Below are 11,494 nucleotides of genomic sequence, written 5' to 3' on the forward strand. Positions count from 1 at the left end.
TGGTGCTAGTTCTATTCCAGACATTTTCCAATATAGAACTAATGATTTATCTATATTTCTATCCGTTAATGCTACTGAGTAGTTGGCACTTATTATAAATTTAAATTTTTGGTATATTAAGTTTCATTTTACTGCACTAATTACGCTTTTTTCTATAGGGTATATATTTCTATCATCTGCTAAATATATTTGAATAGGTGTATCTATTCCTTCTCTAAAACAAGCTTTTATCAATATTTCTGTTCCTCCTAAGTGTACGTACTTTATGCGTGTTTTAGCTCTTATATCTTGTATTTCTTTATTTATTATTCTCTTATTTAGTATAGGTATTTGTGCTTTTCCTTTTGTATATTTACAATCTATGATATGTTCTTTTTGGCTAACTACATAATATTCATCTTTTTGTCTTCTAAACCAATTTCTTAAAGTAGGTATTTCAAGTACTTTTTCAACACTTAAATCTAATTCTTTTCCTTTTATTTGTTCAATGATTGTATTATCAAATATAATTTTTTGTTCTGATAATTCTTCATTTTGATAGCCTTCTTTGGATATTATTTTTATGTCATCTTCAGACATTAGATTTGTTCGTTCATTACATCATTACCTAGATCAATATTTGTTTCTTCATCTTCTAATTCAGTTTCTATATCCGATACATCATATAAACTATCATTTTCACTTAATTCATAGTCTATGTAATCTATCTGCATATATTCTTCATTATCTATAATTACTTCTGCAATTTGTTTTCCTTTTGGATTTTTAGGTAACTTACGATCTCTAGCTAAATATCCTATCTTTCCGCAGTTTTAACAAGTACATTCTGATAGTTTTCGCTTTGGTCTATACGGTCTTTTTATTTTATAATTTTTTACATAATATCTTTGTCTTAGTTTTTTGTATTTATATCTAGTTTTGGTTTTTCTATAATTTTTGTGTCTTTTAGGTCTTTGTTTTTTATAATATTTATCTGTACAACCAAACTGTGGTGCTGTTTTATCTTTACAACATGCTAGATTTTTAATTAGTACTTTCTCCATTTTTATTTTTCCTTTTTGGTTTTCACATAATTGTACAAACAACTGATGTAGAAATTTTATTCTAGCTCCTAAAGTATCTGTTAATCCTTCATTGTTCCAATCTTTAATTATTTTTGTACTAAATGGTTCTGGTAGTTTTGTAAAATATTGTTGTCTTATTTCTTTTGCCTCATTTATATCATATCTTGCTTTATAATAATATTCTTTAAATGCACATGTGTATTTTTCTATATAGCACATTTTACATATAGCTAATTTTGTCATAAGTTGTCTATTTATTATTTTTTCTCTATTTTGTTCTTTTATTTCTGTAGTCATGCCACCAAATTCATTTCGTATTGCTAATTCATATTTATGTAGTATGTCTATATTTGTTGTTGATGGAGTCCCATCTATTTTCTTATCACTCCTAAGTGTTTCTAAACTTTCTGGGGGTAAATTTCCTATCCATAATTTTGTTGTTCCAACAAATGTTATTTCTATATATCCTGGCATTTCTTTTGTTGTTATTTTGTTATCTATAAGTTGTTTAGATATATTTCCTACCCATAGTAAGATTGCTTTATTTATATCTATAACACAATCTAGATCTAAAAAGTTATATTGTTCAGTTATTGGTCTAGGCGTCCATTTTTTATTTAATCTACTATTCCATATTGCATTTGTTCTATTTGATCGTTCATAATTATCTGTATAATAAGTTGGTGCTGTCCATTTGGGACTACTTTTAGGACTATTATCTGGGGTTTTAACTCTTGATGTTCTAGGTTGATTTATATCTCCTGTATTTATTTCTAATTTTTTCGCGTTATTCACTTGTTCTAGGATTTCTGTGTATGTTTCGCTTATATCACTTATTTCTGATTTTTGATCGTTCATTGTATCTGATTCATTTATTTCGTCTATTTCGTCTATTTCATGGTTTTCATTTAATTTTTGTTTCATCTTATTTATTTCATTAGTCAATTCAAGTTCTTTATCCATTTCTATTTGTTTTTCTTTTTGTTTTGTTTCATATAATAATTTTAGCTTAGCTAATTCTTTTCTAATTCACTTATTTTTGTATTTTTTATTTCTTCTAGGTGTTGTACTTCCTGTTTTGCTTGTGTTTTTATTTTTTCAATCTCTTTTGATTTATCTATTTCTTTGTTTTACTTTGTTATTCTTACCATAGCTGTTAAACTGTCTTCTAATTTTGCTGTTTCCTTTTCTAACATTAAATACAAGTTATTTCCTATTTTTTTATATGGTCTTCCGAGATTTGAAAATATTATTTTTATCACTAATCCATCTTGATTTTCATATGTTCTTTCGTCTACTACAAATTCTTCTTTATTCATTATGATGTTGGGTTATGGGTCTTTTTCCCTTCCTACGTGGATAAATAAAAGCCCAATTTGGACCAACCCATTTTTGCCCATAGGCCCATTCTTATGAGGCAAATATAAGCCTATTTAGGTCTTATTTTCAGACATACAAAGAGTTTTTTTTCTACAGCCAAAAAGAGAGAAAGAGAGCAGTTTTTCGCAGTCAAAATCCAGCCCTAACAACCAACTTCAAATTGCGATTCCCGCTTCGTTTCTTGTCCGATTGAGCTAATTTTTGGACAACATATTATCTTCATCTCAATCTCTGATTAGGAACTGACAGAGTTGGATTTGGTGGCCTGCAGCTTCAGTTTTGCTGTCGTGAACAGTAGCTGCGAAATTGGTGATTTTGCTCCTTTAATTCTCTAGATTTGGTGCAATCTTATTTTGTTGTTGCTCGTTGTTTGGCACTTTTTTTGTGGCCAATTTTGGAGAACAATATTGTAACTCTTGGTGATTATAGTGGAGCTTTTGGTCCCGTGGTTTTTTACTCTTCACATCGAAGGGTTTTCCACGTAAATCTTGGTGTCTTGTGTGATTGGTTTATTATTGCCTTGTTATATTTGTTTGGTTGAATTACTTGCTGCCTTACTATCATATTGCTTGTGGTTGTTTGTCTTCTCTTGGTTCAAATCGAAAAGGGAAAGTATAGACTTGGGTATTCTTCCGCTGTTATCCTGTCAGGCATTCTTTGTTAGTGCCTTATCTTTCCCAACAAAGTGGTATCAGAGCATTGGTTATTGTTGATTGTCGTTTTGAATGATGGAGGCAAATATGAGCAAAATGGTGTGTTTAAATGGTAGTAACTATCATATTTGGAAAGGCAAGATGAAAGATCTTCTATTTGTCAAGAAGATGCATTTACCTGTGTTTGCTTCTAATAAGCCTCAGTCTTTGAATGATGAAGAATGGGAATTTGAGCATCTGCAGGTTTGTGGCTATATTAGACAATGGGTTGAAGATAATGTTAGAAATCATATTGTGAATGAGACACATGCCAAAAGTTTGTGGGACAAGCTCGAGACACTTTATGCTTCGAAGACTGGCAACAACAAGTTGTTCCTATTGAAACAATTAATGAATATCAGGTATAAAGAGGGCACTCCTATTTCTGATCATATTAATGATTTTCAGGGTGTTCTTGACCAGCTGTCCGGAATGGGTGTAAAGTTTGATGATGAGATACAGGGACTTTGGCTTCTTAATACTCTGCCAGACTCTTGGGAAACTCTTCGAGTTTCTTTGACTAATTCTGCTCCCTGTGGTGTTGTAACCATGGAATATACTAAGAGTGGTGTCTTGAATGAAGAAATGAGAAGAAGATCTCAAGCCTCATCTTCTTCAGCTTCACACTCCGATGTTTTGGTTACTGAAGATAGGGGGAGAAACAAGTCCAGAGGTCAGAATGATAGAGGTAAAAGTAGAAGCAAGTCAAAGTCTAAATACAAGAATATTACATGTGACTATTGCCACAAGAATGGGCATATCATGAAATATTGTTACAAGCACAAGAGAGATATGAGACAACAAAAGAGAGAAGGCGATAATGAAAATCGTGTTGCTGTTGTTGCTAATGATGATCTTCTTGTTTCTTGTGATGCAAATGCCATTAATCTTGTTCGTGATGAGTCTAGCTGGTTTGTGGATTCTGGTGCTACTTCTCATGTCACGCCAAAGAAGGAATTATTTTCTTCTTATACTCCAGGTAATTTTGGAACGTTGAAAATGGGCAATAATCATGAAGTTGAAGTTATTGGCATTGGGACAGTTTGTTTGGAAAGTAACAATGGTTCCAAACTAGTTCTCAATAATGTCAAGCATGCTCCAGATGTTCGCTTGAATTTGATTTCTGTGGGATATCTTGATGATGAGAGTTATGTTAATACACTTGGTGTTGGCCAGTGGAAGCTTACTAGAGGTTTGATGGTTGTGGCCCGTGGTGACAAGTTGTCTAACTTGTATGTATTTCAGGGCTCCATGTCCAGAGACTCAGTAAATTTGGTGGAGAATGATACTTCATCAGAGTTATGGCATAGAAGGCTGAGTCATATGAGCGAGAAGGGGATTGATAGTTTGGCTAAGAAAAATTTGCTTTCTGGAGTGAAACAAGCAAAGTTGAAGAAATGTGTTCATTGCTTAGCCGGTAAACAGAAAAGAGTTTCTTTTCAGAGTCATCCGCCTTCAAGAAAGCTTGATTTGCTGGAGTTGGTACATTCTGATTTGTGTGGTCCTTTTAAGGTAAGATCTCATGGTGGTGCACTTTACTTTGTGACTTTTATTGATGATCATTCTCGCAAACTCTGGGTATTTCCTTTGAAGTCCAAGGATCAAGTACTTGATGTGTTCAAGAGTTTTCAGGCCTTGGTTGAAAGACAAACAGGGAAGACATTGAAATGCATCCGCTCAGATAATGGTGGTGAGTATATTGGTCCTTTTGATAGATATTGCAGAGAGCAGGGTATTAGGCATCAGAAAACTCCTCCAAAGACTCCTCAGTTAAATGGTTTAGCAGAGAGGATGAACAGAACTCTAGTTGAGAGGGTTAGATGTATGCTTTCAGATGCTAAGCTGTCAGATTCCTTTTGGGCAGAAGCACTTAATACTGCTGCTTATGTTATCAATTTATCTCCTGCTGTTGCTTTAGATGGTGATGTCCCTGACAGAGTTTGGACTGGTAAGGATGTTTCTTATGATCATCTTAGAGTCTTTGGGTGTAAAGCCTTTGTACATGTTCCTAAGGATGAAAGGTCAAAGTTGGATGTTAAAACTAGGCAGTGTATCTTCATTGGTTATGGTCAAGATGAATTTGGCTATCGTTTCTATGATCCTGTTGAGAAGAAACTTGTTAGAAGCCGTGATGTTGTGTTCTTTGAAGACCAAACAATTGAAGATTTTGACAAAGCTGACAAGGCTGATTTTCAGAGTAGTGAGAGCTTAGTTGATGTTGATCCAGTTCCTTTGACTATTGCACCGGAAGAAAATCTTCATAATGATGAAAATCAAGTTGATAATGAAGATGGTGATCATGTTCAGAATGACCGGCATGATGTTGTTGATGCTCCAGTGCAAGATGATGTGGTTGTCCAACAACCAATTATAGATGCTCCAGAGAGTTCTCTCAGACGATCTAGTAGAGAGAGAATTCCTTCATCTCGTTATTCTCCCAATGAGTATGTACTCTTGACTGACGGGGGAGAACCTGAGAGTCTTGATGAGGCCATGGAAAGTGAAGAAAAAGAAAGGTGGTTTGATGCTATGGAAGATGAGATTAAATCCTTGCATGATAATCATACCTTTGATTTGGTTAAGTTACCTAAAGACAGAAAAGCTTTGAAAAACAAGTGGGTTTTTCGGGTGAAACATGAAGATGGTAATCCAGTTCCACGGTACAAAGCTAGATTAGTTGTCAAGGGATTTAATCAGAAAAGGGGAGTTGATTTTGATGAGATATTCTCTCCAGTTGTGAAGATGTCATCCATTCGTGTGGTTCTAGGCTTGGCTGCAAGTCTAGATTTAGAGGTTGAGCAAATGGATGTTAAAACTGCTTTCCTCCATGGTGACTTAGATGAAGAAATTTATATGGAGCAACCGGAAGGTTTTGAAGTCAAGGGTAAAGAGAATTATGTTTGCAAATTGAAGAAGAGCTTGTATGGTTTGAAACAAGCTCCCAGGCAGTGGTACAGGAAGTTTGGTTCTTTTATGAGTCAGCAGGGCTTCAAGAAGACTTCTTCAGACCATTGTGTTTTTGTGCAAAAGTTCTCTGATGGTGACTTTATTATTGTGTTGCTTTATGTTGATGACATGCTTGTTGTTGGTCATAATACTTGCAGGATTCAGAAGTTGAAGCAAGAGTTGAGTAAGTCTTTTGCTATGAAAGACTTAGGACCAGCAAGGCAGATTCTTGGCATGCAGATTGTCCGTGATAGAAAGGCCAAGAAATTGGTATTATCACAAGAGAAGTACATTCAGAAAGTACTTCGCAGATTCAGCATGGACAAAGCTAAGGTTGTCAGTACACCTTTAGCTATGCACTTCAAATTGAGCACGAAACAGTGTCCTTCTAGTGATGATGAGAAGGAAGATATGAAGAAAGTTCCTTATGCTTCAGCTGTTGGTAGTTTGATGTATGCGATGGTTTGTACAAGACCGGATATTGCTCACGCTGTTGGAGTTGTTAGCCGTTTTCTTTCTAATCCGGGAAGAGAACATTGGAATGCTGTGAAGTGGGTTATGAGATATCTCTGTGGCACTTCTAGTCTGAGTTTGTGTTTTGGTACAGGGAAGCCTATTCTTTGTGGTTATACTGATTCAGACATGGCTGGTGATGTTGATACTCGCAAGTCTACTTCAGGGTACTTGGTTACTTTTGCAGGGGGAGCTGTGTCTTGGCAATCTAGGTTGCAAAAATGTGTTGCTCTATCTACTACAGAAGCTGAGCTTATTGCTGTCGTTGAAGCTTGTAAAGAATTGCTTTGGATGAAGAGATTCTTGGGGGAACTTGGTTGTGCTCAAGAGAGGTATGTGCTTTATTGTGACAGTCAAAGTGCTATACATCTTGGCAAGAATTCTACGTTCCATGGTCGGTCTAAACACATTGATGTGAGATACCATTGGATTCGAGATGTGTTGGATTCTAAGTTGCTTGAGCTTGAAAAGATTCATACAAATGACAATGGTTCCGATATGATGACTAAAGCTTTGCCAAGAGGGAAGTTTGAAGATTGTTGCATGGTCGCCGGGATGGCGGTCTCCTCCACATAGTCGTGAGGGGGAGAATTGTTGGGTTATGGGCCTTTTTCCCTTCCTATGTGGATAAATAAAAGCCCAATTTGGACCAACCCATTTTTGCCCATAGGCCCATTCTTATGAGGCAAATATAAGCCTATTTAGGTCTTATTTTCATATACACAGAGAGTTTTTTCAGCAGCCAAAAAGAGAGAAAGAGAGCAGTTTTCGCAGTCAAAATTCAGCCCTAACAGCCAACTTCAAATTGCGATTCCCGCTTCGTTTCTTGTCCGATTGAGCTGATTTTTGGACAGCATATTATCTTCATCTCAATCTTTGATTAGGAACTGACAGAGTTGGATTTGGTGGCCTGCAGCTTCAGTTTTGCTGTCGTGAACAGTAGCTGCGAAATTGGTGATTTTGCTCCTTTAATTCTCTAGATTTGGTGCAATCTTATTTTGTTGTTGCTCGTTGTTTGGCACTTGTTTTGTGGCCAATTTTGGAGAACAATATTGTAACTCTTGGTGATTATAGTGGAGCTTTTGGTCCCGTGGTTTTTTACTCTTCACATCGAAGGGTTTTCCACGTAAATCTTGGTGTCTTGTGTGATTGGTTTATTATTGCCTTGTTATATTTGTTTGGTTGAATTACTTGCTGCCTTACTATCATATTGCTTGTGGTTGTTTGTCTTCTCTTGGTTCAAATCGAAAAGGGAAAGTATAGACTTGGGTATTCTTCCGCTGTTATCCTGTCAGGCATTCTTTGTTAGTGCCTTGTCTTTCCCAACAAAGTGGTATCAGAGCATTGGTTATTGTTGATTGTCGTTTTGAATGATGGAGGCAAATATGAGCAAAATGGTGTGTTTAAATGGTAGTAACTATCATATTTGGAAAGGCAAGATGAAAGATCTTCTATTTGTCAAGAAGATGCATTTACCTGTGTTTGCTTCTAATAAGCCTCAGTCTTTGAATGATGAAGAATGGGAATTTGAGCATCTGCAGGTTTGTGGCTATATTAGACAATGGGTTGAAGATAATGTTAGAAATCATATTGTGAATGAGACACATGCCAAAAGTTTGTGGGACAAGCTCGAGACACTTTATGCTTCGAAGACTGGCAACAACAAGTTGTTCCTATTGAAACAATTAATGAATATCAGGTATAAAGAGGGCACTCCTATTTCTGATCATATTAATGATTTTCAGGGTGTTCTTGACCAGCTGTCCGGAATGGGTGTAAAGTTTGATGATGAGATACAGGGACTTTGGCTTCTTAATACTCTGCCAGACTCTTGGGAAACTCTTCGAGTTTCTTTGACTAATTCTGCTCCCAGTGGTGTTGTAACCATGGAATATACTAAGAGTGGTGTCTTGAATGAAGAAATGAGAAGAAGATCTCAAGCCTCATCTTCTTCAGCTTCACACTCCGATGTTTTGGTTACTGAAGATAGGGGGAGAAACAAGTCCAGAGGTCAGAATGATAGAGGTAAAAGTAGAAGCAAGTCAAAGTCTAAATACAAGAATATTACATGTGACTATTGCCACAAGAATGGGCATATCATGAAATATTGTTACAAGCACAAGAGAGATATGAGACAACAAAAGAGAGAAGGCGATAATGAAAATCGTGTTGCTGTTGTTGCTAATGATGATCTTCTTGTTTCTTGTGATGAAAATGCCATTAATCTTGTTCGTGATGAGTCTAGCTGGTTTGTGGATTCTGGTGCTACTTCTCATGTCACGCCAAAGAAGGAATTATTTTCTTCTTATACTCCAGGTAATTTTGGAACGTTGAAAATGGGCAATAATCATGAAGTTGAAGTTATTGGCATTGGGACAGTTTGTTTGGAAAGTAACAATGGTTCCAAACTAGTTCTCAATAATGTCAAGCATGCTCCAGATGTTCGCTTGAATTTGATTTCTGTGGGATATCTTGATGATGAGGGTTATGTTAATACACTTGGTGTTGGCCAGTGGAAGCTTACTAGAGGTTTGATGGTTGTGGCCCGTGGTGACAAGTTGTCTAACTTGTATGTATTTCAGGGCTCCATGTCCAGAGACTCAGTAAATTTGGTGGAGAATGATACTTCATCAGAGTTATGGCATAGAAGGCTGAGTCATATGAGCGAGAAGGGGATTGATAGTTTGGCTAAGAAAAATTTGCTTTCTGGAGTGAAACAAGCAAAGTTGAAGAAATGTGTTCATTGCTTAGCCGGTAAACAGAAAAGAGTTTCTTTTCAGAGTCATCCGCCTTCAAGAAAGCTTGATTTGCTGGAGTTGGTACATTCTGATTTGTGTGGTCCTTTTAAGGTAAGATCTCATGGTGGTGCACTTTACTTTGTGACTTTTATTGATGATCATTCTCGCAAACTCTGGGTATTTCCTTTGAAGTCCAAGGATCAAGTACTTGATGTGTTCAAGAGTTTTCAGGCCTTGGTTGAAAGACAAACAGGGAAGACATTGAAATGCATCCGCTCAGATAATGGTGGTGAGTATATTGGTCCTTTTGATAGATATTGCAGAGAGCAGGGTATTAGGCATCAGAAAACTCCTCCAAAGACTCCTCAGTTAAATGGTTTAGCAGAGAGGATGAACAGAACTCTAGTTGAGAGGGTTAGATGTATGCTTTCAGATGCTAAGCTGTCAGATTCCTTTTGGGCAGAAGCACTTAATACTGCTGCTTATGTTATCAATTTATCTCCTGCTGTTGCTTTAGATGGTGATGTCCCTGACAGAGTTTGGACTGGTAAGAATGTTTCTTATGATCATCTTAGAGTCTTTGGGTGTAAAGCCTTTGTACATGTTCCTAAGGATGAAAGGTCAAAGTTGGATGTTAAAACTAGGCAGTGTATCTTCATTGGTTATGGTCAAGATGAATTTGGCTATCGTTTCTATGATCCTGTTGAGAAGAAACTTGTTAGAAGCCGTGATGTTGTGTTCTTTGAAGACCAAACAATTGAAGATTTTGACAAAGCTGACAAGGCTGATTTTCAGAGTAGTGAGAGCTTAGTTGATGTTGATCCAGTTCCTTTGACTATTGCACCGGAAGAAAATCTTCATAATGATGAAAATCAAGTTGATAATGAAGATGGTGATCATGTTCAGAATGACCGGCATGATGTTGTTGATGCTCCAGTGCAAGATGATGTGGTTGTCCAACAACCAATTATAGATGCTCCAGAGAGTTCTCTCAGACGATCTAGTAGAGAGAGAATTCCTTCATCTCGTTATTCTCCCAATGAGTATGTACTCTTGACTGACGGGGGAGAACCTGAGAGTCTTGATGAGGCCATGGAAAGTGAAGAAAAAGAAAGGTGGTTTGATGCTATGGAAGATGAGATTAAATCCTTGCATGATAATCATACCTTTGATTTGGTTAAGTTACCTAAAGACAGAAAAGCTTTGAAAAACAGGTGGGTTTTTCGGGTGAAACATGAAGATGGTAATCCAGTTCCACGGTACAAAGCTAGATTAGTTGTCAAGGGATTTAATCAGAAAAGGGGAGTTGATTTTGATGAGATATTCTCTCCAGTTGTGAAGATGTCATCCATTCGTGTGGTTCTAGGCTTGGCTGCAAGTCTAGATTTAGAGGTTGAGCAAATGGATGTTAAAACTGCTTTCCTCCATGGTGACTTAGATGAAGAAATTTATATGGAGCAACCGGAAGGTTTTGAAGTCAAGGGTAAAGAGAATTATGTTTGCAAATTGAAGAAGAGCTTGTATGGTTTGAAACAAGCTCCCAGGCAGTGGTACAGGAAGTTTGGTTCTTTTATGAGTCAGCAGGGCTTCAAGAAGACTTCTTCAGACCATTGTGTTTTTGTGCAAAAGTTCTCTGATGGTGACTTTATTATTGTGTTGCTTTATGTTGATGACATGCTTGTTGTTGGTCATAATACTTGCAGGATTCAGAAGTTGAAGCAAGAGTTGAGTAAGTCTTTTGCTATGAAAGACTTAGGACCAGCAAGGCAGATTCTTGGCATGCAGATTGTCCGTGATAGAAAGGCCAAGAAATTGGTATTATCACAAGAGAAGTACATTCAGAAAGTACTTCGCAGATTCAGCATGGACAAAGCTAAGGTTGTCAGTACACCTTTAGCTATGCACTTCAAATTGAGCACGAAACAGTGTCCTTCTAGTGATGATGAGAAGGAAGATATGAAGAAAGTTCCTTATGCTTCAGCTGTTGGTAGTTTGATGTATGCGATGGTTTGTACAAGACCGGATATTGCTCACGCTGTTGGAGTTGTTAGCCGTTTTCTTTCTAATCCGGGAAGAGAACATTGGAATGCTGTGAAGTGGGTTATGAGATATCTCTGTGGCACTTCTAGTCTGAGTTTGTGTTTTGGTACAGGGAAGCCTA

This window comes from Solanum pennellii, chromosome 12, assembly GCF_001406875.1.
Source record: "Solanum pennellii chromosome 12, SPENNV200".
Taxonomy (NCBI): Eukaryota; Viridiplantae; Streptophyta; class Magnoliopsida; order Solanales; family Solanaceae; genus Solanum; species Solanum pennellii.